Raw genomic sequence first — 26,423 nt, forward strand, 5'->3', positions numbered from 1 at the left:
GTGCGTGCATGTGTGTGTCTTCTGTGGAAGGTTGGGCGCCGGGCTGGGAACTCGACACCGTAAGACTCCACTGCCAGTCATGAGCAGACAGGTGATCCGCTGTCGGGACCTCTAACTGGGGAAAGCCGAAAGAAGAATTTTAAAAAGCAAACCTATATTATTATAATTCTACCAAATGGAAGCATAGCTATTTTGAATGTTCATCATTACCAGACAGCTTTCACAGTACACACAGTATGTGTATATGACCCAAAAAAATTTGCAGAACAGCATTACAGCTGACATTATTTAGGTATCAGCTTGAAAAGTAAAGTCTTTATCGTGATGTTTATCAAAACAAATTATATCTATGTAAGAAAACAAGAAGTAAAAGTTACTTAATTGTACCGAAGATAAAAACAAACCAGGCTTCATTTATGAAATGATGCATATATTACTTAATGACCATGAGACATGGGAAATGGAAAAAAAACGACAGGATATTATCAATTTTGTTTAAATGAATAAGTGACAGAAGCTAATTTTCCTGTTTTTACATGTCAGAACTATGATTTTTAATGCTAAGTAACAACAAATTATAAACATGAGATTAGCCAGGAATGGAGTATGCACTAAAAAACCAAGAAAGAGGAAATGTGAGTTGTGAATGGGTTTATAGAAGTATATAAGAACACAAGTAAAGTATGCAGTTTTGAAACACAATTGAATTTAGGTTTATATAAATAAGATATTTCTCATTTCATCGTCATCATGATTCTATCACTTATTTTTTTATTCATTTATTTATTTATTGAGATATATTTACAGGAAAAGTCCAACTAGATCGCAAAGCACCAATTTTTGTGGAGGCCTGGGGAGAAAAGCTCCATATAATAGAAAAACATTTAGTAACATATTAAGCAAACATCTTAATCCACGGTGATGCAGCGATAGCGTTGTTGCCTCACAGCAAGAGGTTCTCCTGTTCGATTCTCGGCTGGAGTGCCTTCTGTGTGGAGTCTACATGTCGTCCCCGTGGTCAAGTGGCCTCCGAAAGACATGCGTGAATGGGCATGTCTTCACTGAAGGTTGGGCATCGGGCTGGCAACTCAGCACCATACAAATCTACTGCCAATCATTAGTGGACTGGAGTTCCGCTGTGGCAACCCCTAACTAGGAAAAGCCAAACAGACAAACAACATTAATCAAACATCTTGGTAGAATACATTTCAATTATATGCAATGTTTAAAAACAAAAAACATCAAGAAAGTATATATAAAAGTAGGATATGTAAGAAGAAAAGCAATAATTACAAATCAAGTAACTAATTCAAAAGTCATAGTAAACTTTATTGTCATTCAGAAATCATACAAATGCAAAAAAGTTTCAAATTTTGTGTCTCCATACTCAATGTGCAGACAATATATAGATGATTTTTACAGACATTTACACATATAACACCTAGTTACTAAGTCACAGACATGCAAGTAGACAGACCAGCACTGTACACAATTAGAAACACATTTTAACACTTTTTGAAGTGAACTCTTAATTGCATGAGACTTTAGTATTGCACAGGTACTTAGGTTAAGACATTGCATTGATCCTTGCACAGAAAGAGACATTTAAGTATTGCACTGTGAATGTTAGCATATTGCACTATGGACCTTAGAGTATTGTACTATGGTTAATTTATGAATTCGCAACATGAATTGCACTGAAAGAAGAGATATTTTATTGCATTGCTACTGCTCTAGATGGCCTATAAGTTAGCAGCCATGGTGAATATTGCACTAAGTATTCGATGAGACTGGTAATCAGGTTAATGCCCAATACGAGGCAACCTACTACAGTTTCTACTGACCCAGATGGTCATCATGGAGCATAGTTGTTACTAGAGTTCAGCAGCCTGTTGACTTTAGGGAAGAAGCTGTTCCTGAATCTCGTAGTTCTGCAATGTATCAATCAATCAACCAATCAAATGCATAAATCAAGATACAGCATTCTTTTATTTTGCAGGGAAATTACTAGAAGTTAAATTTTGTTTTTAGAAATTATGCTAGAAAATGGACAAAAGTTAGGTTAGCAATAGTGGAAGTAGGAAAGTATAAAAATATGCTAGGGTAATGTAATATATTGTAGTGAACATACTACAAGGGGTAGTTCAGCCCGGTGTGGAACATGGTCAAAGACATGAGTTAGATAGGTGGCCTTTTAGAAGATGCTTATAAGAAGTATGATTTGTTACAAATCTAATAACCTGTGGGCTTGTATTTAATTTTTAGTGATTGTGCAACAGTAAAGGCTGTTTCTAATTGCTTTCTGACATTTATAGATGTTGAAAAATTGTTTATTGTTTGAATGAAGGGACCTATTTAGATGCACAAGGTCCATTGAAATCAGTGTACTACCATAGCTAACAAATGTACATAAATACATTATAAATAAAAATAAAGAAATAAATAATAAGTATGTGGAACAGAATTTAGTGCTGGGCAGGCATGAGGCTTGTATATGAGGTTATGAGAAGTAGCTAGTTGTATGAAGTCCAGATTGTGAGGTAGATCAAGTTAGTTCGGAATTTTAAGAGCCTTACAAGTGATTTGTATAATATTGTTTATTTTTGGTGAATTTAGCAACTTTGTTGTAGCAGATTTTGAGTTTGGCTTTAACAGAGGCTTGTAGGTTGTTGAGGACAAGGTTGTGATATAGGAGCAATGGAAGGACGTAGGTTACAGCAAGGGTGGCTATAGTGGAGATAATAAGAAAATGTTTGTGTCTACAGAGCACTCCAAGTTTTTAGTGATCTTTTTTAACATTAGTTTGAATATGGAGTTTGAATGTGAGGCTGTCATCAGTTATACATCCAAGCAGTTTTGTATGGGATACAACTGCATGTGTTGTTAACTGAGGAAGTTTTGAAGTTATATTTGTCCTCCAGGTATGCTTTGGGGAGGAATAATAGTGGTTTTGTTTTGTGGAGTGAAGCAATAGTTAGGCATTTTAAAGACAGTTTTCTACAGATGTGAAGATTTTTTGTATGATTTTATAGAGATGTAACAAATTGTCGTATGAGCATATTTGTACTGAATTGTGATGCGTGCCTAGAAGAGCTTTTAAAGATCACTGATGAATATGTTAGAGATGTGGAGCAAGAACTGAGCCTTGGGGTACACCAACAGTGATGAGGAGAGAAGGTGTGTTGCCATTTAACATTTGCTGTCTATTGGTAGCATTTTGAATCATTTTAGAGATGGAGTGGATAGGTCAAGATCGAGCATTTGTTGTAGAAGTGTGCAGTGTGAGACAGTATTGAAGACTTTGGACAGATCCAGAAACATGGAAGAGATAAGTTTGCCAGAGTCCCTGTTCCTGTTTATGTTACCCATAAAGGGTAATAGAGTAGTAGTAGTAGTACTACTGCCTGGGCAGATTCCATGTTGTATACTAGCTAAGAGCCGTTCACTGAGAAGGTGATAGAGAAGTTGGCTATGTGCATATTATTCTAATATTTTTGTGAGAGGCAAATGGATGGTGATGGGTTGAAAGTTAGAAAATTTATTTTAAGTTTCCTAGCTTGTGAAGTGGGATGACATATGATTTTTCCAGATGAAAGGTACATGAGATTCCTGTATGGACCTGTTAACTAAAGTACTCACTGGGTAAGATATGATGGCTTCTGCTGCCATTTTGAGGTATTCAAGTGGTAACTTACCAGCAGCTGTGGAGCAGAGTTCAAGTCTGAATAGCAGTTTTTTTATAGTTGATATTATTACAGATTTTAAGGTAAGGCTGCTAGTGACTGAGGAGTGTTTAGAATCTATTTTTTATTTATTTATTTATTTTTTTTGCATTGCATGATGGAAAGTTGAAGAGAGCTTTGAGTAATATACTAGAGTATTGTGTAAGTGAGGTTGGTGTACTATTGATGAGGACAGCAATGCTTTTGATAAAGTAGGTATTGAATCTAGTAGCTATTTCAAGGGGACAACAGTTTTGGGAATGACAAGAGTCTTTTTTGAGCCAGGATTAAGTAGTATGTGTGTTGAGAACAAGACATGTTATGGTCATTTTGTGATTCAGTTGTAGTTAAGTATTTTAGCTGTATAACATTTGGGGATGAAATTGCAGCAGAGGAAGAAATTATAGTAGTTGGGGTATAGTAGGGTAGCTCCATTTCCTTTTTTGTGGGTTCAGTCATTCCCAATAATGTTGTAGCCTGGAGGTATTACTTCAGTATCTTTTTACTGAGTTTAAGCCATGCTTCAATGATGGCTAGGATAACTGGAGTATAGTGTGATATCCATGCAGATCTGTGAATTTGTGCAGATGCTATGGAAATTTAGTGTTACTTAGATGTATTTTTTTTTTTGTTAGGACATGTGAGTGATTGAGTGTGGATATTTGATTGTATAAAAAAGTATTCATTTAGGGAATATAGGATTCAGAATAGGGGTTTGGGTTTTAAGTGGAGGTGAAGCATTATCTAGGTAATGTATCACATATTATTTATCATCAAAGATAATTTTACAAGTTATTTCAGGGTTATAAAATTAAAAATTATTGTGTAGAATCAAGCAAACATGGATAAAAACAAAGGGTACACACAAAATTATGATTTGTACATTCAGATGGGATAAATCATTTTTTCCCAAAATGTTTTTATTCATTTTATAACACAATAACTTAACAGTAAAGTAACAAGAAAAAAACAAAAAAACTATATACAATGTCCATAACAAATAAAAAAAGCAATATACATAGGAGAACATTTAATATTTCTCTAACAGATTAGACAATTTTGTCCAAACAATTAAATGATGAGTTGTGTTGTTAGTCTTTGCTTTTATAGTAGCAATCTTATTCTTACAAATGTATTTCACAAGATGAATAAACTCAACTTTAAAGACAGGAGTGTATTGGGATTTACAGTTTTTAGTAACAATTTTCCTTGCTATAGAGAGGATAGACCATAGTAAAAATGTTTGTTTTTTAGGAGTGTCTTCAGGTACAGGAACATTGAAAAGATATTTGAGTCAGAAATTACATAGTTCTCATTCCATAGAACTTTACAAAGATATTTAAAGTTTAACCAAAATGGGGAAATTATTTTGCAAAGAACAACCATATGCATCCAGTCAGCATCAGAATGCCCATATCTCCAGCATTTCATTTCATCTTTCTTGATTATTATTGCAAGTCTATTTGAGGTGAAAAAATATCTATGTAAAAATTTCCTGAACACGGATGATGTGGATTCCTTCACCCACTGTAAACAACGTTTTTTATCTTTTTCTGAAAATATTTGACTATTAACTTCACTTGAATAATTCCAAAAAAGAAACATCTGTTTTGCTAAAATCATTATTGAGACTTTTATAAATAATAGATATATATGAAGTGTTCTTGCGTGCACTATTAATAATTGTTGAGATAAAATCCAAGATTTTAAGTTACTCTTATTGTATGCCTCTAATGAGGGTACGAGCTTAGTATGTATCAAATCCTTACAAAATTGGATTTCCAGCCAACTGCAATTTTGCAAACTATTATATCTGCTGATCAGATAGTCTGCAGAACTTATTTTATTAGCTGAGAGAAATTTATTCCAATATAATAGGTCACCCTTCTTAAATTCTACCATTTTCTGAATATCAAAAGAGATCAAACATTCATTTGTTTAAGCAATAGGAAACATAATTATTAATAAATTATTGATTAATTGATTAGAAAACATAAGCTTTTTAAACAATAGTAATATCTGGTTTATAAGAGGTGTGAGAACAGGTTTTGACCTTTCACTTTGAATGTATATTTTTAAAATCCATATAAAGATGTTTGTATGTATTTGAGTATATGGTTCAAGCAATGTCCTATAACTATTTAGAAATAAGCTTTCATGTCTTGATTTCCAATATGATGTTTTATAAGTATTATTCCAAACACTATGTTAATAAATGTGGAGTTTAAATAAACATCAATATTTGGAAACCCTATACCTCCTTATCCCAGCTTGCGGTGTACCAGAGAAGATACATTATTATTGTTTGGGGATACAAAGGAAGTTGAGTAATACATTAGTCATTTTCTGTTTAATTTTGACAGGTGGGGGAACTAATTAGAGCTTGGCCAATGAATAAGATTTTAGGTAACAGTATCATTTTGATTAAAGTTAGTCCATCTTCAAATATGAAGAAGAGTCTGTTGCAACTCTCAGTTAGACTAGTAATTGAGCTTATATGTTGTTAATAATTAGATGCAAGTGATTTTTTTTATAATTAGATTCAATAATGATGCCTAGATGTTTAATATGTGTGCCCTCCCAGTTTATGTTTCTTTTTGATCTAAGGTTTCATAGTAACATTTCTTTCCATTAGAAGTGCCTTAGGTGTATGGAGAGTTATATGAAAGATTGAACACTAAGGAGGGAGAAAAGGACCTGTATCGACTGGCTAGACAGAAGGACTGATCTAGGAAAGATGTGCAGCAGGTATGGGTGATAAAGGAAAATGAGGGAAACATACTCACAAGTGAGGAGAGTATGTTGAGCAGATGGAAAGAGTACTTTGAGGGGCTGATAAATGAAGAGAATGAGAGAGAGAGAGAGAGAAGGTTGGATGATGTGGGGATAGTGAATCAGGAAGTGCCAAGGATTAGCAAGGAGGAAGTAAGGATAGCTATGAAGAGGATGGAGAATGGAAAGGCTGTTGGTCCAGATGACATGCCTGTGGAAGCTTGGAGGTGTTTAGGAGAAATGGCAGTGGAATTTTAACCAGATTGTTTAACAAAATCTTGGAAAGTGAGAAAATGCCTGAGGAGTGGAGAGAGTGTTTTGGTACCAATTTTTAAGAATAATGGTAATGTGCAGAGCTGTCATAACTACAGAGGGATACAATTGATCAGTCACAGCATAAAATTATGGAAAAGAGTAGTGTAAGCTAGGTTAAGAAGGGAGGTGATGATCAGAGATCAGCAGTATGGTTTCATGCCAGGAAAGAGCAGTACAGATGTGATGTTTGCTCTAAGAGTGTTGATGGAAAAGTACAGAGAAGGTCAGACAGGGTTGCACTGTGTCTTTGTGGACTTAGAGAAAACATATGACAGGGTGCCTAGAGAGGAGTTGTGGCATTGTATGAGGAAGTCAGGAGTGGTAGAGAAGTATGTAAGAGTGGTATAGGATATGTACAAGGGTAGTGTGACAGAGGTGAAATCTGCAGTGGGAGTGACAGATGCATTTAAGGTGGAAGTGGGATTACATCGAGGATCAGCTGTGAGTCCTTTCTTATTTGTAGTGGTGATGGACAGGTTGACAGATGAGATCAGACAGAAGTCCCCATGGACTATGATGTTTGCAAATGACATTGTGATATGTAGTGAGAATAGGGAACAGGTTGAGGAGACCCTGGAGAGATGGAGATATGCTCTAGAGAGGAGAGGAATGAGGGTCAACAGGACTAAGACAGAATATACATGTGTGAATGAGAGGGAGGATAGAGGAATGGTGAGGATGCAGGGAGTAGAGATGGCAAAGGTGGAGGAGTTTAAATACTTGGAATCAACAGTTCAAAGCAATGGCGAGTGTGGAAGAGAAGTGAAGAAGAGAGTACAGGCAGGGTGGAGTGGGTGGAGAAGAGTGTCAGGAGTGATTTGTGACAGAGTACCAGTAAGAGTGAAAGGGAAGGTATACAAGAGAGCACTGAGACCAGCTATGTTATATGGGCTGGAGACAGTGACATTGACAAAAAGGCAGGAGTCAGAGCTGGATGTGGCAGAGTTAAAGATGTTAAGATTTGCATTGGGTGTGATGAAGGTTGACAGGATTAGAAATAAGTATATGAGAGGCTCAGCCCAGGTTGGATGGTTTGGAGACAAAGCCAGAGAGGCGAGATTGCATTGGTTTGGACATGTGCTGAGGAGGGATGTTGGGTATATTGGGAAACGGATGCTAAGGATAAAGCTGCCAGGTAAGAGGAAAAGAGGAAGGCCTATGATAAGGTTTATGGATGTGGTGAAAGAGGACATGCAGGTGGTTGGTGTGACAGAGCAAGATGCAGAGGACAGGAAGAAATGGAAACAGATGACCCACTGTGGCGACCCTGAATGGGAATATTCGAAAGAAAAGAAGAAGTGCCTGAGTTTTGTTGTGATTGAATTTTAGACCAGAGATGTTTACAACGAAGTCTAGATTATGTAATAGGTGATCTACTGAATTTTCAGTATTGTTAAAAGTCATTGGTAGGTCATCAGCAAACAGTTGTATCTTGGGGGATTATTTGTCTGACAATTTATATCCTTTAATGCTGTCATTATTTCTAACATAATCTGCAAGAGTCTCAATACCAAGGGCAAAGAGTAATGGGGAGAGGGGGCACCCCTGTTTAGTACCTCTTAATATTTTGAATGGGCTAGATAGATAAGATCCAAACTGGTGCTAATGTATTACTGTAACCAGATGCTTAGCAACTATGTGCGACTTTGTTTGACTCATGTTCTAAACAGAAAACAAATCCTGCTTCTGTAAACAACTGCAGGAAGACATCAAATAAAACTTTGTTGGAAACCAATAAAAGTTTCAATTAAAAAATAACCTATTCTGTATAAGTTAGCTCATTCAGTAGCTTTACTCTATGGCTCGTTGATGACAAGGGGATACTGCCTAGTTGGAAATTCATGGTAATGAAATGTCAAATTAAAAAAAAAAAAACAAACAAGTAAAGTTTTTTCCCCCTTGTTCACTGTAATGTCATTGTTCTGATAATGAGAAAGATGGCAACCTTTTTTTGGTACACCACAATTCTGAACCTCTTAAGATGAGAGTCCTGGTACCTGCCTTTGTCTGTCCCACTCAGTCCTGCCCACGCATTGTATCTGTAATTCACTGGGCCTTTCTTCCCCAACCTCAAGGACCTCCTGGGAGAAGGGTATTCTAAAGGGTCATGTAAGTTTAAATTCTCATGCACTTGTTGCCCATTAAACCCCTCAATATGTATCAAACTTTCATTGTGAATGTCGTACCTGCTAAACTGCTCAGGACCTAAGGGGGCACACCAAAGATAGATAGCAAATTTACAATAATTAAAAATGGTCCATGATGCACTTTTAATGGTTTAAATATTTTTAACTATAGTGACACTAATATTGAAAAAAGTCATTTAACTTGTTTTTAAAAGGTTTCACTTTTATTCCAAGAACTAAGACTGACATTTTCAAGCTACTAGTTAATTTGAAGTTGTTTGTATGTAACAAAAACTTGGAATTGTTTTTTAACGGCCAATTCAAGTCCAACACAGACAATACATTAAGCAGCAAAAGCACCTTCAACCCACCCTTGCATCCACAACTTAGTGTTGTTTTTTGTGTGTTTATTAAAGTTGGTTTGCTACCTGGTAAACCCTTCAGTGCCTTATTTTTTGGTTATTTGTTTGTATTTGGGATCTTTTTTCCATTTTTTTTTTGTTTATTAGTTTGTTTGTATGGATTTGGAAGAGCAGCCAGATATGCAGTGTGAGGACCAGAGTAGTGGCAAAGAAGTTGTGGAAATTTGAAAGCTGATTGGCCAATTGACCCAGTTGATACTCACTCCTGTCAGTCAGTTTTTGCTGGTGATGACATCACAATTTATTTTGCCTGGGAATCAGGAATTAATCAGAATTCAAACAGCAGAAATTTCCAGGATGAACAAACTGAGGCAAATGACCTTGCTAGGACTGGTTTTGCCACTATTGGTAACATAATTGGCAGTTTGGATTATTTCCCCAATGTTTTTAAGTCTCAACCAACTGAAAGTCAAAATGGAAGTGGAAAAATTGTTCAACAAGAAGGACTTAACAAGGGACTTGGACACAGCAACACAAACAACAGCCAAGGTACTAATAGACTTTTTAAAGACATTTTAGACCGTAAGTTTACTTGTGTGGGTGATATTCCCAGTTAAAACAATAACAGTGACTTATGTAAAAAGTTTTGAAAAACTGGACATGTGGTAAACTAAATACAAAATGTATGAGATGGACAATGATTATTTAAAACAGTGTTTGCATTTATAGTCCCTAAGGGACTCAGGGTATGTAAATATCCTAATAATGCTTATAATGGTACTGGTTTTCACAAAGATTTAAGAGCAGCTTTTGACAGATGTGGGTTTGATATTATGAAAGCCATTATTAGAAACAATGAGAATGAGATGCAAAAACTCTATGAACTTGTAGAGCATACCAACAATAAAATTGTGAATGATTTGTTGTTTACTGTTGAAAGTGAAAAAAACAAATACCATGAATTATTGAAGTATATAGATTTGAAATGGAAGGATGTGCATGTCAGAAAAATGAAAAAAATAGAAAGGGATGGTAATGAGTATAAAGATAATGTACAGTACCCCAAACCAAAGCAGTTTAGGAGGCATGACATTCACAATGAAAGCTTGATACATATTGAGGGGTATAATGGGCAACAAGTGGATGAGAATTTAAATGTACACGACCCTTTAGATACCCTTCCCCCAGGAGGTACGAGAGGTTGAGGAAGAAGGGCCCAGTGAATTACAGATACAATGCATGGGCAGGACCGAGGGGGACACACCAAAGATAGATAGTGAATTTAGAATAATTAAAAATGGTCCAAGATGCACTTTTAATGCTTTTAATATTTCAAAACAAAATCAGAAAGGAATCACTACTGCAAGGAACTACCAAACAGTACTAAAACCAGAACAGATCGAAGAAGGCACAAATCCTTTTCAGCACACTATGCTTTAATGAACAAATGACTCTTCAGTCCACCAAAGGAGAAAATACATAAAACAACTTTTCAGTCCACCAGTAAAACACATAAACGCAATTCAACACACACTGCGTTTTCGTTTCAAGGAACTTCATCAGATGGAGACAAATGCATACCTAAACACACCCAATTTATACACTTCAAATTAATTAAAGCATTTAATTAAAGCGAAAAAACAGTCCTCCTATTACATTTAAAGGGCTAGAAGCTACTCTATAGTGCATTCAGCAATAAATTAAATACATTTTAAAACGCATCAAATATTCAATTCTCTAACTTAAAACAATAATAATTTAATGCTTCAATATTAAAATCATTAGTAAAATAACTATCAGATTTACTCATTAATAAATTATTAAATAATAAAATCCATTAATCTAGGACAATGTCTATAAACAAATATCTTACTAACACCATCTACTGTTAAGATTTCATAGATCTAAATAGATCATAAATATTGGACATTTCAGACATATAATACCTAATTTAGAATAAACTGTTTTCACATACATATATTAGATAGACTGATATTACTTCAAAAAGGACTAAAGCTTTGCTGATCTCAGCTTAAGCACGGGTGCCAATGAGATGGCATCATTTAGCCCTGGGAATTTGTTAGCATCCAGAAAAAGTTGCCACAATAATTCTTTATATTCAGTTGAAGTTTCCCATGGGCCACCCCTTACATCTTTTTCCACAACTTCCAAAACAAAGAAGCTAAATTTTGCTTCATGGCAACTTAATTTATGTCTATACAAAGCATTATTAGTACATTTTATTTTAATCTCATAATAATGCTCATATATTCTATTTTTTAACTTTCTTTCCGATTTTCCTAAATAAAATGCATCACAATGGTCGCACAACCCTAAATATACAATCCCAGAGGTATCGCAATTAGCAAAATGTTTACTCTGAATCAACTTATCCCTACTAACTATAAAAATAGTGTCCTTTGTACAGATATAGGGGCATTGGGAACATCTTCCACATTTGAAGGTTCCTATTTTTCCTTCCCTAACTTTTTTCATATCATATTTACCTTCTAATATGGTCTTTAAACTTTTTGCCCCTTCTATATGTACATTTCAAAGGTTCTTCAAAGATACATTTAAGGTCTGAAATCTGTCCAAACCTATTCCATTCTTCTTCCAGAATCTTCTTAATTTTGGGTGCAGTATCACTGTTATCCACTACAAAATTACCTGCACCTTCATAATTATTCTTATTAAGCTTTGTCTCATTTAAATCTCTTCTTACACCTAAAATAGGTTTAAATTTATCATGTCTTGCTCCCCTGACCTCCATCTCTATCCTTTCTATGAGGTCTTTGGGGTAGCCTCTATCTATAAACATATTGTACAAAATATTACACTCATCATCAAAATCACTCTCTCTAGATGTCATGCAGCTTCCTCTCACATATTGCCCCTTAATAATACCTTTTTTCTGGTGGTAGGGATGTGCACTATTAAAAGCCAAATATGAATTAGAGAATGTTTCTTTTCTAAAAATCTTTGAGTAAAAAGTATCATCACCCTTGCCTATCGTAATGTCCAAATAATTTAAAAAATTCCTATCCTCTTTATAGGTAAATTTTAAAAATTCAGTGGATTCTGAAATATACTTAAAAAATTCTAAAAATTCATCCTCTGGACCAACCCACAAAAAACACATATCATCCAGAAAACGCTTATAAAACTTCCAACTGTGGGCATATTTTGAATTAATAATATATTTGTCCTCCCATGCTGATAAAATAATAATAACATATGTGGGGGCACATCTTGCCCCCATCCCTACACCCTGAATTTGCTTAAAAAACTCTCCTTCATAATGAATAAAATTGTTATTTAGCACTAAATCCATCAATGTTAAAATAAGATAAAAATCATTATTATTAAAACTACCATATTTTATGAGGGCTTCTTCAAACCACATCATCCCTTCATCATGTGGTATAGATGAAAACAAATCCACTATGTCAATAGTAATAAAAATAATCTTTTCATCATAAATATCTTGTGTTATATTTCGCAACAAATCCCAGGAATCTTTCACAGTCCCCTGCCCTCCTAATGATAGGGCCTTCAGTTTTACATCTAACCATCTTGCCAGAGGTATGGTAACTGAGCCCTCTGATGTAACTATGGGTCTCAATGGGGGATTTTTCACAACTTTATGAACTTTTGGTACCCCAAAAATAGTGGGGACCTTAGGTTTTTCAACATGAAGAAACGTAAAAGTTTCAACATCTATTGAGCCTTCCAAAAGTAAATCATTTAGTACCATATATATTTTCCTATTGCCAATATTAATTTAATTAATGAAGGCTCTTACATATTTATCAGAGTCGCCCAGTATTTCCATCATTTTAGCTCCATATAAAATGTTGTCCATAATAACAGAGCCTCCACCTTTATCTGGTTTTATAACTCTTACCGTAATATCCTCCCTTGTATGGGATTAAATGAAATGTATTTTAATATTAATGAGCTTTTTTAAAAAGTAAGCTGATTTGTTTATTTGAATTAATTGGTATTTTTTGATTGGAAAATGAAAAAGGAAGGAAGTATATAATGGATATTAATAAATAATGGAAGAGATTATCTGATGAAGTCCAGTTATAGGACGAAAACGCCTTGATTTTGGAATTGCGTTAATAAATTGTGTTTTGCAGTTTGTTCTTAACTGTGGTGGAATCTATCGTGCTTGGTGACATTCAACAGAAAACTGCTGTTTTTTCTTGGTTGCTGTTTGGCTTGGTTGTTGTTTCTGGTCATTGTTGCAATAGCAGTTATTATGGAGAATGGATCCCCGACCCATACAGGGCAAGATGAGCTTGACCAGTCCAGGAAGCTCGTTGGGCAATTGACCGAGCTGATAGACTTGTTAACGCCTTTGTGTTACATGCTGGTAGGAAGGTATTCGCAAGCGTCCCAGGGGACAGGAAGCGGAAATGGTGAGCCGAGAGGGCAGAAAAGTAAGAGGAAGAGAGAGCTGATGGGCGATGGGTTACACGCTGGCGACTCTTCAGAACCGAATGGTGGAACTTTTAATCCAGCCTTCACACCAGAGGTGTTACAGGACTGTGAAAACAGAATTAATCGAGGAGAAAGTGTTGGCACTAACCCGCAACATACAGGTGATGCAATTTCAGGTACTGTCTCTCCTGGCAGACCCGTTTTAACAAAAGACTGGCTAAACAAAAGTATTTGTTTTAAACTTGATATGAATTGCCCAAAAGGAAAAAGAAATGGTGATTCATACAGTAAAATGATTGATAATTTGTCTAAGAACATGTTTAAATATAAAAGTTTACATATTGAAAATGCATATCTTACTGAATGTATCAAGAGAAATGTTGTTCCAAAAGGTCTTAGAATGTATAAATATCCTAACAATGTGCAAATAGGTTCTACTTTTCACAAGGAATTGTTAGAAGTTTTTAATAATAGTGGTTTGGATATTTTAAAATTAGTTATTAAGGAAAATAATAGAAATTTGATTGTGTTACAAAATGATATTGAAGTTTTGGAGGGGCTTATAAAGGATGATTTATTTTTTGATATACAACAAGAGAGATACATTTTATAAAATAAGAGGTGAAATAGATGAAAAATGCACTGGATTAATTAATAGAAAAATGGAGAAATTAAAACGTGATTTGATTGATTATGAAAATGAAGTAAGTTATCTTAAAACCTGGTGCTTATGGAAATGTATTTAATGGAAAGAAAGGGTTTAATAGGAATATTAATAAGAATTTTTTTAATAAAAATAAAAATATTAATAGAAATGATAGGGAATTTGATGAAATGGGAGAGAGATGAAGAGATGATTTGTATGATAAGGAATTTCCCCCATTGGAAAGAGTAAGGGCTAATAGTGGAATGGATGGATTGTCCCATGAAAATTTTCATATGAGGCGGGGAGAAGGGGGAGGGGGAGATACTAAGTATGCGTACCCCGGACCCAGCATCTTTAAGTTTATGTACCCCGGACCCAGCATTTTTAAATAGTATTGATTTAAATGAGCATAATATAAATGATGCAAGTATTATAAATACTTTAAATGGTTTTACTATCTATAATTATAGTGATGTGAAGCTTCAAGATGAACATTTTTGCCTATTGGGAAAAGGTTTCAAATTTATTCCACAAGTAAAAGGGGAATTGACAGCTACACTCCTTGATTTAAAATTATTTTTGAGAAAAGTTAATTTAAAATTAACATATGGTAGGAATGATAAACATGTAAATTCACACCTTATTAATAGAACTTTAGTGAGATCTTCAGTGTTTAATCCCCCATTGCATCCACACCTTAAAAATGTGGAAAGTATTATGGAAGCAGAAATTAGAAAAACATATAAAAAGATGGGAAATGAGATGAACATTAATAAGGAGGAATTTAAAGCACTGAATGAGTTAAGAAATAATTCAGAGATAAGAATCATGAAGCCCGATAAGGGAGGGGGGCAATCATTATGGACACTATCACCTATGAAGGAAAAATGAATCAAATATTGAGAGAAGAGAATAAATATAGAGTGGTGTCCAGGAATGAAATTTCTTTAGCTTTTAAGAAGATAGATATGGAACTAGAGGGAATGTATAGTGAATTATTAATTGATGGAAAGATGTTAAATTATTTAAAGGTAGAAAAAACGAAAATACCAGTTATCTATGGCATTCCTAAAGTTCATAAAAATGTATTGAACCCACCGCTGAGACCTATTGTCTCAGCGGATGGTTCAAAAACATTACCTTTGGCCAAATTTATAGATAGTAAAACAAAACATATATGGGTTAACAAACTTGCTATTTTAAAAGATTCTTGGGATTTGTTAAGGCTGATAGATAATAGTATGTACACTGAAAATCTATTATTTGTAACAATTGATATAATAGATTTATTTTCATCCATTCCCAGTTTAGAAGGTATGAATATGTTTGAAGAAGAAATATTTATGGATAAAATATTGACACATAATGATAAAATAATTTGCACAGGCTTGATGGACATGATACTTAAAAATAATTTCCTATTATTCAATGGGGAATTTTTCCAACAAACGCAGGGAGTAGCCATGGGAGCAGCCTGTGCACCTACTTATGCAAATATTGTACTGGCTAACTGGGAAGAAAAATATGTACTTAAATTGGAGTTCCACATTTATTGGAATCTTTATAAGAGGTTCCTAGATGACATAGTTATATTCTGGGTAGGGGGAAAAGAAAAATTAGAAGAATTTATAAAATATATTAATCAAACTACCGATTTTCTTAAATTCACCTATAATGTTTCTGAGAAGGTTTTACAATATTTAGATATAGAAATAACTAAAAGTGAACGTAATTTTGCATCTAAAGTTTATAGAAAGATAACTTACTGTAATTCATATTTGCATTATAACAATGCACATCCAGAACATAGTAAAAGAAATATAATAAAAGGCCAATTTGTGAGGGGGTCAAGAATGACAAGTAAATTGGAAGATTTTAAGATGGAATGTGACTTGTTAGAAGGTATGTTTCCAGATAGAGGATATAACAAAAGTTTGGTACATAGTGTTAGATTGGAAATAGAAAGAGGGAGAATGGGAAAATTTGAGCCCATTTTAGGTATTAAAGAGACTATGGGCAGCTATATGGGAAATAATAGTAATGCTAGTTTATAAGAAAAATATAAAATGTCCTTTGTATTAGAGTATAATGGTTTGAATCAAAGCATTAAATCAGTTTTCTATAGAGAATGGGAAAGATTCAAAGCTCTTACAGATTTGGAAGATTTACCTAGAGATACTCCAAGGGTAGTATACAACAATGCTAATAATATAAAGGAATATTTAGAAAAAAAGAAAAAGGAAAATAAAAATATAGGTACCAGCTTGAATTATAAAAAGGGTACATTTAAATGTGGGAAATGTGGCCAATGTAAATATATAGCAAATAAGGAGAATATATATATAGAGAGTAGGGGTAAATTGATTAGGGGTAATGGGCTATACAATTGTGATACTAAAGGATTAGTGTATTTGGCCACCTGTGTCAAATGTGGGTCATTTTACATAGGTAAAATGGAGAGAACTTTAAAAAGAAGAATGTATGAGCATACCTATGACATAATAAAAATGAAGGAGACTAATGCATTGTATAGACACAGGAAGATGTGTGAAGATAGTATTTTTCAGTTTTTTGTAATTGAACATATAAAGAATAACATCAGAGGGGGGCCATGGGAAGACACCATAGGTTTTAGAGAATTATGGTGGCAGATCACGTTGCAAGCAAATAAATCCCCAGGCTTGAATGAATATATTTCAATTTTACCTCTACTGAAACTAAAGGCAGCTAAAATATAATCCTGAGTGCAATAAATTATATGGTCAATAGATGGTGCTATTTGATGAAATATATGTTATTGGATTGGAAGTTTTATGAATGTTAACATTTTTACAAACATGTATATATAAAATATATCTAGCCCCTGCAAATATGAATGGAATTGATTTTAAAGTGATGAATAGACATAATTTAAAGTTTTTTTAGAGAAATGTGATGTATTTATGGGATTAAATGAAATGTATTTTAATATTAATGAGCTTTTTAAAAAGTAAGCTGATTTGTTTATTTGAATTAATTGGTATTTTTTGATTGGAAAATGAAAAAGGAAGGAATTATATAATGGATATTAATAAATAATGGAAGAGATTATCTGATGAAGTCCAGTTAAAGGACGAAAACGCCTTGATTTTGGAATTGCGTTAATAAATTGTGTTTTGCACTTTGTTCTTAACTGTGGTGGAATCTATCGTGCTTGGTGACATTCAACAGAAAACTGCTGTTTTTTCTTGGTTGCTGTTTGGCTTGGTTGTTGTTTTTATCCTCCCTTATATCCCTTAATAAACTGTATTCTTCCTTGGTCAGATTATATGTAATTTTATTCTTTGAAAGCTCAACTCTAAGTTTATTCTCCATTAAAACTTCAAAGTTGTTTAATTGTGGGTGTAAAGGCGGGTTATACATGCTCTTTCTTCTCAGCACTTCACCATTCAGACTAAAATTATTATGTCCTTGAAATAATAATTCCAAGTTTTTCTTCCTTAAAAATAACTTAAGGTCTATAAGCACTTTACTAATATCAGCCTTCACATTTGGGACAAATTTAAGACCTTTTGATAGAAGGGAAAAGTACACTTTGTTTAATTCATATTTACCATAATTGTATATAGTATAACCTTTGTATTTATTAATACAGCCTTGTGAAACTATAAAATCTGCATTAATAGAGTTGTTTAACGTATATTCTCCTATCCATTCCACTGCTGAAATTTTTTGTTGTTGTTTTTGCTGTTGTTCTTGTTGCCCTTCACACCCATATACCCTCCATAATTGTAGTTTTTTTGCTGATAATTTTTTATTCTCTCCGACCTTCTTAAAGGGGGGTATTCTGTTTGATCATCCAAATCACCTAACACATCCCATCTATGCGGCATATATTCATAATATTCACTCCTTCTCCTATCTTTACCAGAACTATCCTGATTTCTATTAGAAAAATATCTTGGTTTGGGGTAACTCACTTTATCCTTATATTCTTTAATATATCTGTCTAATTTCCTACTTTTTCTAATATACGCTTTATTTATATTATTATCAATCTTATGCAATATTTCATAGTACTGTCTCTGACCTTCCTCCACAGAAAATAACAGATCTTCTGTAATTTTCTGATTAATAGTTTCAATTTTACTAAATAATATTTTCATTTCCCTTTCATTTTCTCTTATAATTGATTTTAAAATTTCAAATCCACAATTATCGAATATATCTAACAATTCATAATGAAACACACTTCCCTCCTTCACTTTGTTAGGATATGTAAACACTCTCAAGCCCTTAGGCACAATTTTTAGTCGCAAACATTCTTTTAGGTATGCATTCTCCATTTCAAAATTTTTATATTTAAAAAGAACATCATCCAACAATTTAATATTGTAATCATAATTCAACTCATATTCCCCCTCTTGCTGTGAGGGTATTTTATTGTCTTTAAAACGGTATTGTTTTTGTAAAAAAAGGAGGACTGTTTTTTCGCTTTAATTAAATGCTTTAATTAATTAAGATAATCCAAATGCAGAGTAGCACACCAGCGGAGACGGGAACAAGCGTAAAAAGTATGTAATAAAATGTTCCAGTCACCATATACGCTGTTCCCTATGGCAATGAAACGTAGTATAGCTTCAAAAATGTAGTTCCCAAGATATAGTTCACAACGTACACTTCTGGATAATCACAAAAACTTTAATTCAGGACAAAGTGAGCGCTTTCGCCAACAGGCTTCTTCAGACTTATGATAATAACACACAGAATTACAAACTTTTTAAAAGCCTTCCATAGATTCTGATTGGTTACAAGTTCTACGTCTAAGGCACCTTCCAATTTAAAGTGCTAGGTGTGTCGCCTCATGTTTCATTGCAGATACAATACTAAAAAGTCCATTAACTTAAGCGAACTTCATTAAATAAAATCATTATATAAAGTTATAAAAAACATTATAAAAAGTCCATTGTAATATTTAAAAATCAAAAATCTACATTTATAATAAATATACCAAGTATGTAATAGAGAACATGTTGTAAAAGCTCTAAGATAACGTACATTCATAGGATGTGAAAACAATATAAAGACAATCTCGGCCTTTCATGATAGAAACTATACACAAGCACCACGCTTTAAGGTCATAAGTAGCATAAGCGACCTGTAACCCTTCAACTAAATCTAAACAATTTTAATGCTCCAATAAATAAATTAGATAATATTCTGTATAGGTGCTACAGGATATATCATTCAAACATTCAAAATGGGGACATAATTACTTTGGTCTGCGTATTCTCCTACTCTTCAGGAAGGGTTTTATCTGAACCTTGTCATTGAGACCAGGGGGTTCATCTGCTCTCCATCTAATGATCCACCTGGTCTCACATTCCAATGTTCTGTTAGTGAGGTCACCTCCTCTTAAACCTTGTATAAGTATCTGGAGGACATAAAATTTAAAAATATGGTCTGGGCCTGCAGCTTTGTGGTGTCTAGCTAATGCATTAACATCTGAGCCTATTCTGATCTGGTAATTATGTTCCCTAATACGTTCCTTTAGGGTGCGATTGGTCTTCCCAATGTAGTAGGCAGGACATGAACTACATATAGCAACGTAAACAACATTCTTACTTTCACAGTTGGTGTTAGGATGGTTCTTATATGTTATTTGTCACCTATTTAGACACATCCACAGATTTTTTTGAAGTTTACCCTGAATTTCCCAAGAACTAACATCTCTTTCTTAGATGTAGAGATATATAGATTGCCTAATGGAATGTTGAATACGTCCATACATAGAAAAGGGTGCTACAGGAATACTCTACTTCATAGACAAAGTATGCACCCTCTACATGTCTTTAACAATGTTCTAAAAGGACAATTTATGAGAGTGTCCAGACTTAACCCCAATGAAGAGCGTTATAAGTCCGAAATACAGGACCTTAAGAATAGATTCTTAGATAGGGGATATCGTGAAAAAGACATCAATGAAACAATTATTGCAGTGGACTTATTGAGGTCCAATAGAGCTAGACCATATTTTTTAGAGCAATTGGAACAACCTGAGGCTGTTATACCATCTATGAATGAGGTTAGGGCCACTCTGTCCTTTAGCCAAGCTAGTTTGGAAGTGAAAGGACTCATGTATAAACATTGGGACATCTTACTATCTGACAGGGATGTGAGTAAGGTTGTAGGTCCTAGGCCACGAATAACATATAAGAACCATCCTAATTTGAAGAGTATAATTTGAAGAGTATATTATGTAGGCCTAGATATGTCCCTAATAAGCATGGTAAGGTAGGTGCGTTATTGAACACAGTACCTTGTGGCAAATGTAACCAATGTACCTTTATAAATTTAAACACTGATTTTATACACCCCATAACAGGACAAGTGTTTAGTTTTTACACTAACACCAACTGTGAAAGTAAGAATGTTGTTTACATTGCTATCTGTAGTTCATGTCCTGCCTACTACATTGGGAAGACCAATCGCACCCTAAAGGAACGTATTAGGGAACATAATTACCAGATCAGAATAGGCTCAGATGTTAATGCATTAGCTAGACACCACAAAGCTGCAGGCCCAGACCATAGTTTTAAATTTTATGTCCTCCAGATACTTACACAAGGTTTAAGAGGAGGTGACCTCACTAACAGAACATTGGAATGTGAGACCAGGTGGATCATTAGATGGAGAGCAGATGAACCCCCTGGTCTCAATGACAAGGTTCAGATAAAACCCTTCCTGAAGAGTAGGAGAATACGCAGACCAAAGTAATTATGTCCCCATTTTGAATGTTTGAATGATATATCCTGTAGCACCTATACAGAATATTATCTAATTTATTTATTGGAGCATTAAAATTGTTTAGATTTAGTTGAAGGGTTACAGGTCGCTTATGCTACTTATGACCTTAAAGCGTAGTGCTTGTGTATAGTTTCTATCATGAAAGGCCGAGATTGTCTTTATATTGTTTTCACATCCTATGACTGCACGTTATCTTAGAGCTTTTACAACATGTTCTCTATTACATACTTGGTATATTTATTATAAATGTAGATTTTTGATTTTTAAATATTACAATGGACTTTTTATAATGTTTTTTATAACTTTATATAATGTTTTTATTTAATGAAGTTCGCTTAAGTTAATGGACTTTTTAGTATTGTATCTGCAATGAAACATGAGGCGACACACCTAGCACTTTAAATTGGAAGGTGCCTTAGACGTAGAACTTGTAACCAATCAGAATCTATGGAAGGCTTTTAAAAAGTTTGTAATTCTGTGTGTTATTATCATAAGTCTGAAGAAGCCTGTTGGCGAAAGCGCTCACTTTGTCCTGAATTAAAGTTTTTTTGATTATCCAGAAGTGTACGTTGTGAACTATATCTTGGGAACTACATTTTTGAAGCTATACTACATTTCATTGCCATAGGGAACAGCGTATATGGTGACTGGAACGCTTTAATTAATTAATTTGAAGTGTATAAATTGGGTGTGTTTAGGTATGCATTTGTCTCCATCTGATGAAGTTCCTTGAAACAAAAACGCAGTGTGTGTTGAATTGCGTTTATGTGTTTTACTGGTGGACTGAAAAGTCGTTTTATGTATTTTCTCCTTTGGTGGACTGAAGAGTCGTTTGTTCATTAAAGCATAGTGTGCTGAAAAGGATTTGTGCCTTCTTCGATCTGTTCTGGTTTTAGTACTGCTTTTAATATTTCTAACTATAGTGACACTAATATTGAAAAAAGTCATTTAACTTGTTTTTTAAGGGTTTTACTTTTATTCCATAAACTAAGACTGATATTTTCAAGCTACTAGTTGATTTGAAGTTGTTTGTACGTATGAAAAACTTAGGAATTGTTTTTTAACGGCCAATTCAAGCCCAACACAGACAATAAGTTAAGCAGGAAAAGCTCCTTCAACCCACCCTTGCATCCACAACTTAGTGTTGTTTTTTGTGTGTTCATTAAGTTAGTTTGCTACCTGGTGAACCCTCCTGTGCCTTATTTTTTGGTTATTTGTTTGTATTTGGGCACTTTTTTCCATTCTTTTCGTTTATTAGTTTATATATTCAAATGCAACTTGGATCTGTGGATGGGAAACTGAAAATGTATCCTAGGACTGCCCCTGTACTACTAGTGGACAGATGCTACTCCTACATGCTTTATCCCATGCATATGCCCCCCCCCAAATTATCTATGGTATGATCCCAGTTATTCTCGTTATGGGTAATATATAATTATTGACCTTGGAATGGGTAAAGCCAGTCTGTATCCAAATGGGATAGATTAATTTGAGCACAAAAATGGAAACTGGCTAGGCTTAAAATGCCATGAAAGGCAGCTAGCCTTGCTCTTACTTATGATATGGGACCTTGCCGTGATAATATGTATGTAGAGAAGCTCAGTCACATCATAGTGACTGACCAACCTTGAGGTATGTACGTTGATGATCTAAACTGAAACACCTCCACATTTTATCCATCCTTGTGCAGTAGGTAGTCTAAGAGTGTGGAAGGCATTGTGGCCCTGCACTGCTGGGCTGGTCTCCTCAGCTTTAAATCAAGTCTCATTAACTGCACAAACATCAGCATTCTCTAGAGTTAGAAGAGCCTGCAGGTGCTAGGGTTTGTTGCTTAGACTCCTGGCATTGAGCAGTAACACCTTTAGATGTCCTTGTGTTAGTTTTGGTATGACAGAAGGTTTATTAGATTGGAAATGCCTAAAAAGGCACTATGTGGGAAGACAAGGTTTTAGCCATTACATGAAAGCCTAAAGGGCCGTCTAACAATGTATCCCCCTTGAATGACACTAAAAACAAAGCCAGTTGCTAAAGTCAATTATCTTCTGTTCATATTGCTTTATCATATTTAGAGAAGATAGTATGCTGCTTAGTAATAGGCTTATACAGGCTTGGGATACATAGTGTGAAAACTCCATCATGTCTCTGTTCATATAGTGCAAAGAGGTACATCTCAGTTCATTTGTTCCCACATGGACTATGACTGAGTCATACTGGCACTTATGTTTTAATGATCTGAGTGTGAACATGATATGTTGGATCCTGGACTCTGACAGGCAACTGACATGACCCTCTCTTTACTCAGCCTAGTCAGTAAAACATCTGTGTGTCTCACAAAGGAGTCCCCAATGATCCAAATATTGGGTTGTGTTGTTGCTTGCATTATGGGCTTCAGGTTTGAGATGCTGTGAGATGTGTCTGTATGTGTCCTACTGGATGTTGTTTTTATAAAGAATTTCTGAGGTTGCTGAGGATATTTATTGTAGGTGCAATGTCTGGGACGCCTTTGAGGGTAAAGAAAGATGACATTTAAGAGCATTAGCATACGTGGATCTTTGTGTCTAGTTCAAAGTATATTTTTGGTGTAGTGTAAGTGTTTCTGGTAACCTGTTTGGGTTATAAGCATTGCATGTGAGTGCCTTGGTTCCACTAACATTGTGTAACTACATCTCTCACATACCATATCAGTTTGTTTAAGAATTAGACGGCTGCAAGTAAACATGAGACAATTACTGCATTGCATCAGGATGCCTGTATCCACCAAAGCGGTTGTAGAGAGAGTTGGAAAGTGCATATCAAAAGCTCCAGAGCCTTATTTCATGATCACTTGAGGAATGGTATAAGAGGAGTCTACAGCTGGTTAGCTTAGCTGCTGTGTAAGTATAGATATCTATCATGACTATTTAAATCTCAACTTATGGGTGGTGGTGCTAAATGCAAAAAGTAGTTGGTCTATGTGCAATTAAGATCTAGACAATTCTGAGAATAAGTTGTATACAGAAGATTTAAATTCTAGATGCTTATGACTATACAGGGCGGTGCTAATCAACCATGTGCAATGTGCAGCACTGAGCAAATGTGATGAATTTATTCAAACAGAGAAACTGAATGATAAACAAACTGGCCCCTTGGTCAATTAGCAGATTACATGTATGGCTCTCTGAAATGATTCCCAGCTTAGAATGCGTCCCATTACTTTTTGTCATTTTTTGCCACATATTGTGGTCATTCGACTTTTTAGTCCTAATTAATAACCATCTGATAGGTTTAAGTTTATAATATTTACAGGAGGGGTAGATCCTTTCCTTGGTTCTATTCGAATAGTTTCTATTCGATTTGTGACTATTGTACTCATATTATTATATTATACTACATTAAATTAATTCAACAAAACAACTAACATCTATAAACACACAGGGTTGATTACAATTAGATGACCAGATGTGCATACAATTGGATAATGGGATTATCAAGGCTTATTGTTTAGCATGCCAAAGAAGTTATTATTAAATTTAACATCCAAATTGTTTAGATACAATCCTGCACTTTGTGAACAACTGGTCATCTGACTGTCTTTGGTGCCTAGTCTTTATTGGACGCATCAGGGAATTATTGAACAGTATTACATAATATTGAATTGTTACCAACTGACTGTTGCCAAACCAAACTTGTTTAATTTGTTTACTTTGTTTACTGTGTTTATTTTATTCTCGATAGGGGTTTCTTATAATGAGTTTTTAAATGATTTTTAAAATGACTTTTTAAAAAGGCTTTATACAGGTTTAAACAGGTTTTTGGAACGATCAAAAAAGTTTCTCCGATGTGCCTTTAAAAAGCTTTTTATAAGGCTTGTAGAATGTCAGGGAGGTTGTCTGATTATTTTAATAGAGAACAATGTAAAAAAATTTATGGGCTCTTGTTTGCTAGTGTACTTGCCCCTCCCGTTTTGAAACTGTAGACAACATTCGTTAGTTATGGAAACAATTTTAAACTGTTTAAAGATGTTCAAATTTTATTGTTCTTGCGTGCCTCTCTATGTGAGTTCATATGAGTGTATGGGGTTATAAAAAGATTATAAAAAGATATATAATGATTTTAAAACTGTTCATTGCACAAAAACGTTTAGAAAATATAGTAAACTATTGTTGAATTCATCATCTTATTAGCAACCATGCTAATTGATTAATTAACAGGATGTTATGAATATATAAGACTCTGATTTTTAAATAAAATTGTGATCTGATGAAGGTGGGGAGATTGCTCTCTACCGAAAGCGCTTATCTTTAATAAAAAACATTTTTCTATTGGTGGTGCAGATATTGTGTTCCAGGACTTCAGTTTCAGTTTGCTCGCTCCTGCCACTTTCACGTTTTTTCTCTGAAATGATTCCCAGCTTAGAATGATATCAGGATACTATCTACTGCCACCAGAGCAAAGCACAAACACTTCTTTATGTATAATTACCACAAGAAGCAGAAAATGCAAAAAGAAACAGTATTAGCCAACTAAACTAAACACAGGGACTGCCCACAAAGTATAGAAATCAGCCATCAGACGCTGCTAATTCTGATGGCATTATAAGCCGATTTTAAGTTCAAGGACACAGTAAATAATTCAAGCATATAACACTAGTACAGTTAAAAATTGTCAAAGTATGTACATGTACTTATCTGCTAAGGTAGCTCAGGACAGCAACAAAACTCTTAGAAATCTTACTGGCTTGGAAGCTATTTGGCAGAAGAAAGGAAATTAATATGAAGAAACATAAAAACTTAGTATTATGCAACATTATTTTACTACATCTTTATAAGCATTAGAGCCCATGATTTTTACCATTACTTTTCCCATTTCTATCCCACAAAGCAGAGTTTCCTTTATATTTACTGAAAATGTAATATTAGACTGCATAGCCTGGCACATAATTACCTAGCTTAATATCATGGGTACAAAAGAGTGTGCCCTAGTTAGCAGACACAATTATAGCCGGTGTAGCATTTTATCCTTACATGTACTGCAACATCAATCAACCTTGATCATGCTTTACACACTGAGACGAGTGGATGAGGGGCATTGACACTCTGATCTTAGATATATAACAATAAGTATCCTGTTTTTTTTTTTTTTGGCTTATTTATACTGGTTATTGCTTCTAGCAATTTATATTTAGCACTTTTTATTGCCTACTGCATACTTCTTACTATATTTTATTGCTATTAATTAATCTGTATGGTTAAACTAAAACAATCTG

This window comes from Protopterus annectens, chromosome 6.part0 (genome assembly GCF_019279795.1).
Source record: "Protopterus annectens isolate FY-2018-M chromosome 6.part0, PAN1.0, whole genome shotgun sequence".
Lineage (NCBI taxonomy): Eukaryota > Metazoa > Chordata > Ceratodontiformes > Protopteridae > Protopterus > Protopterus annectens.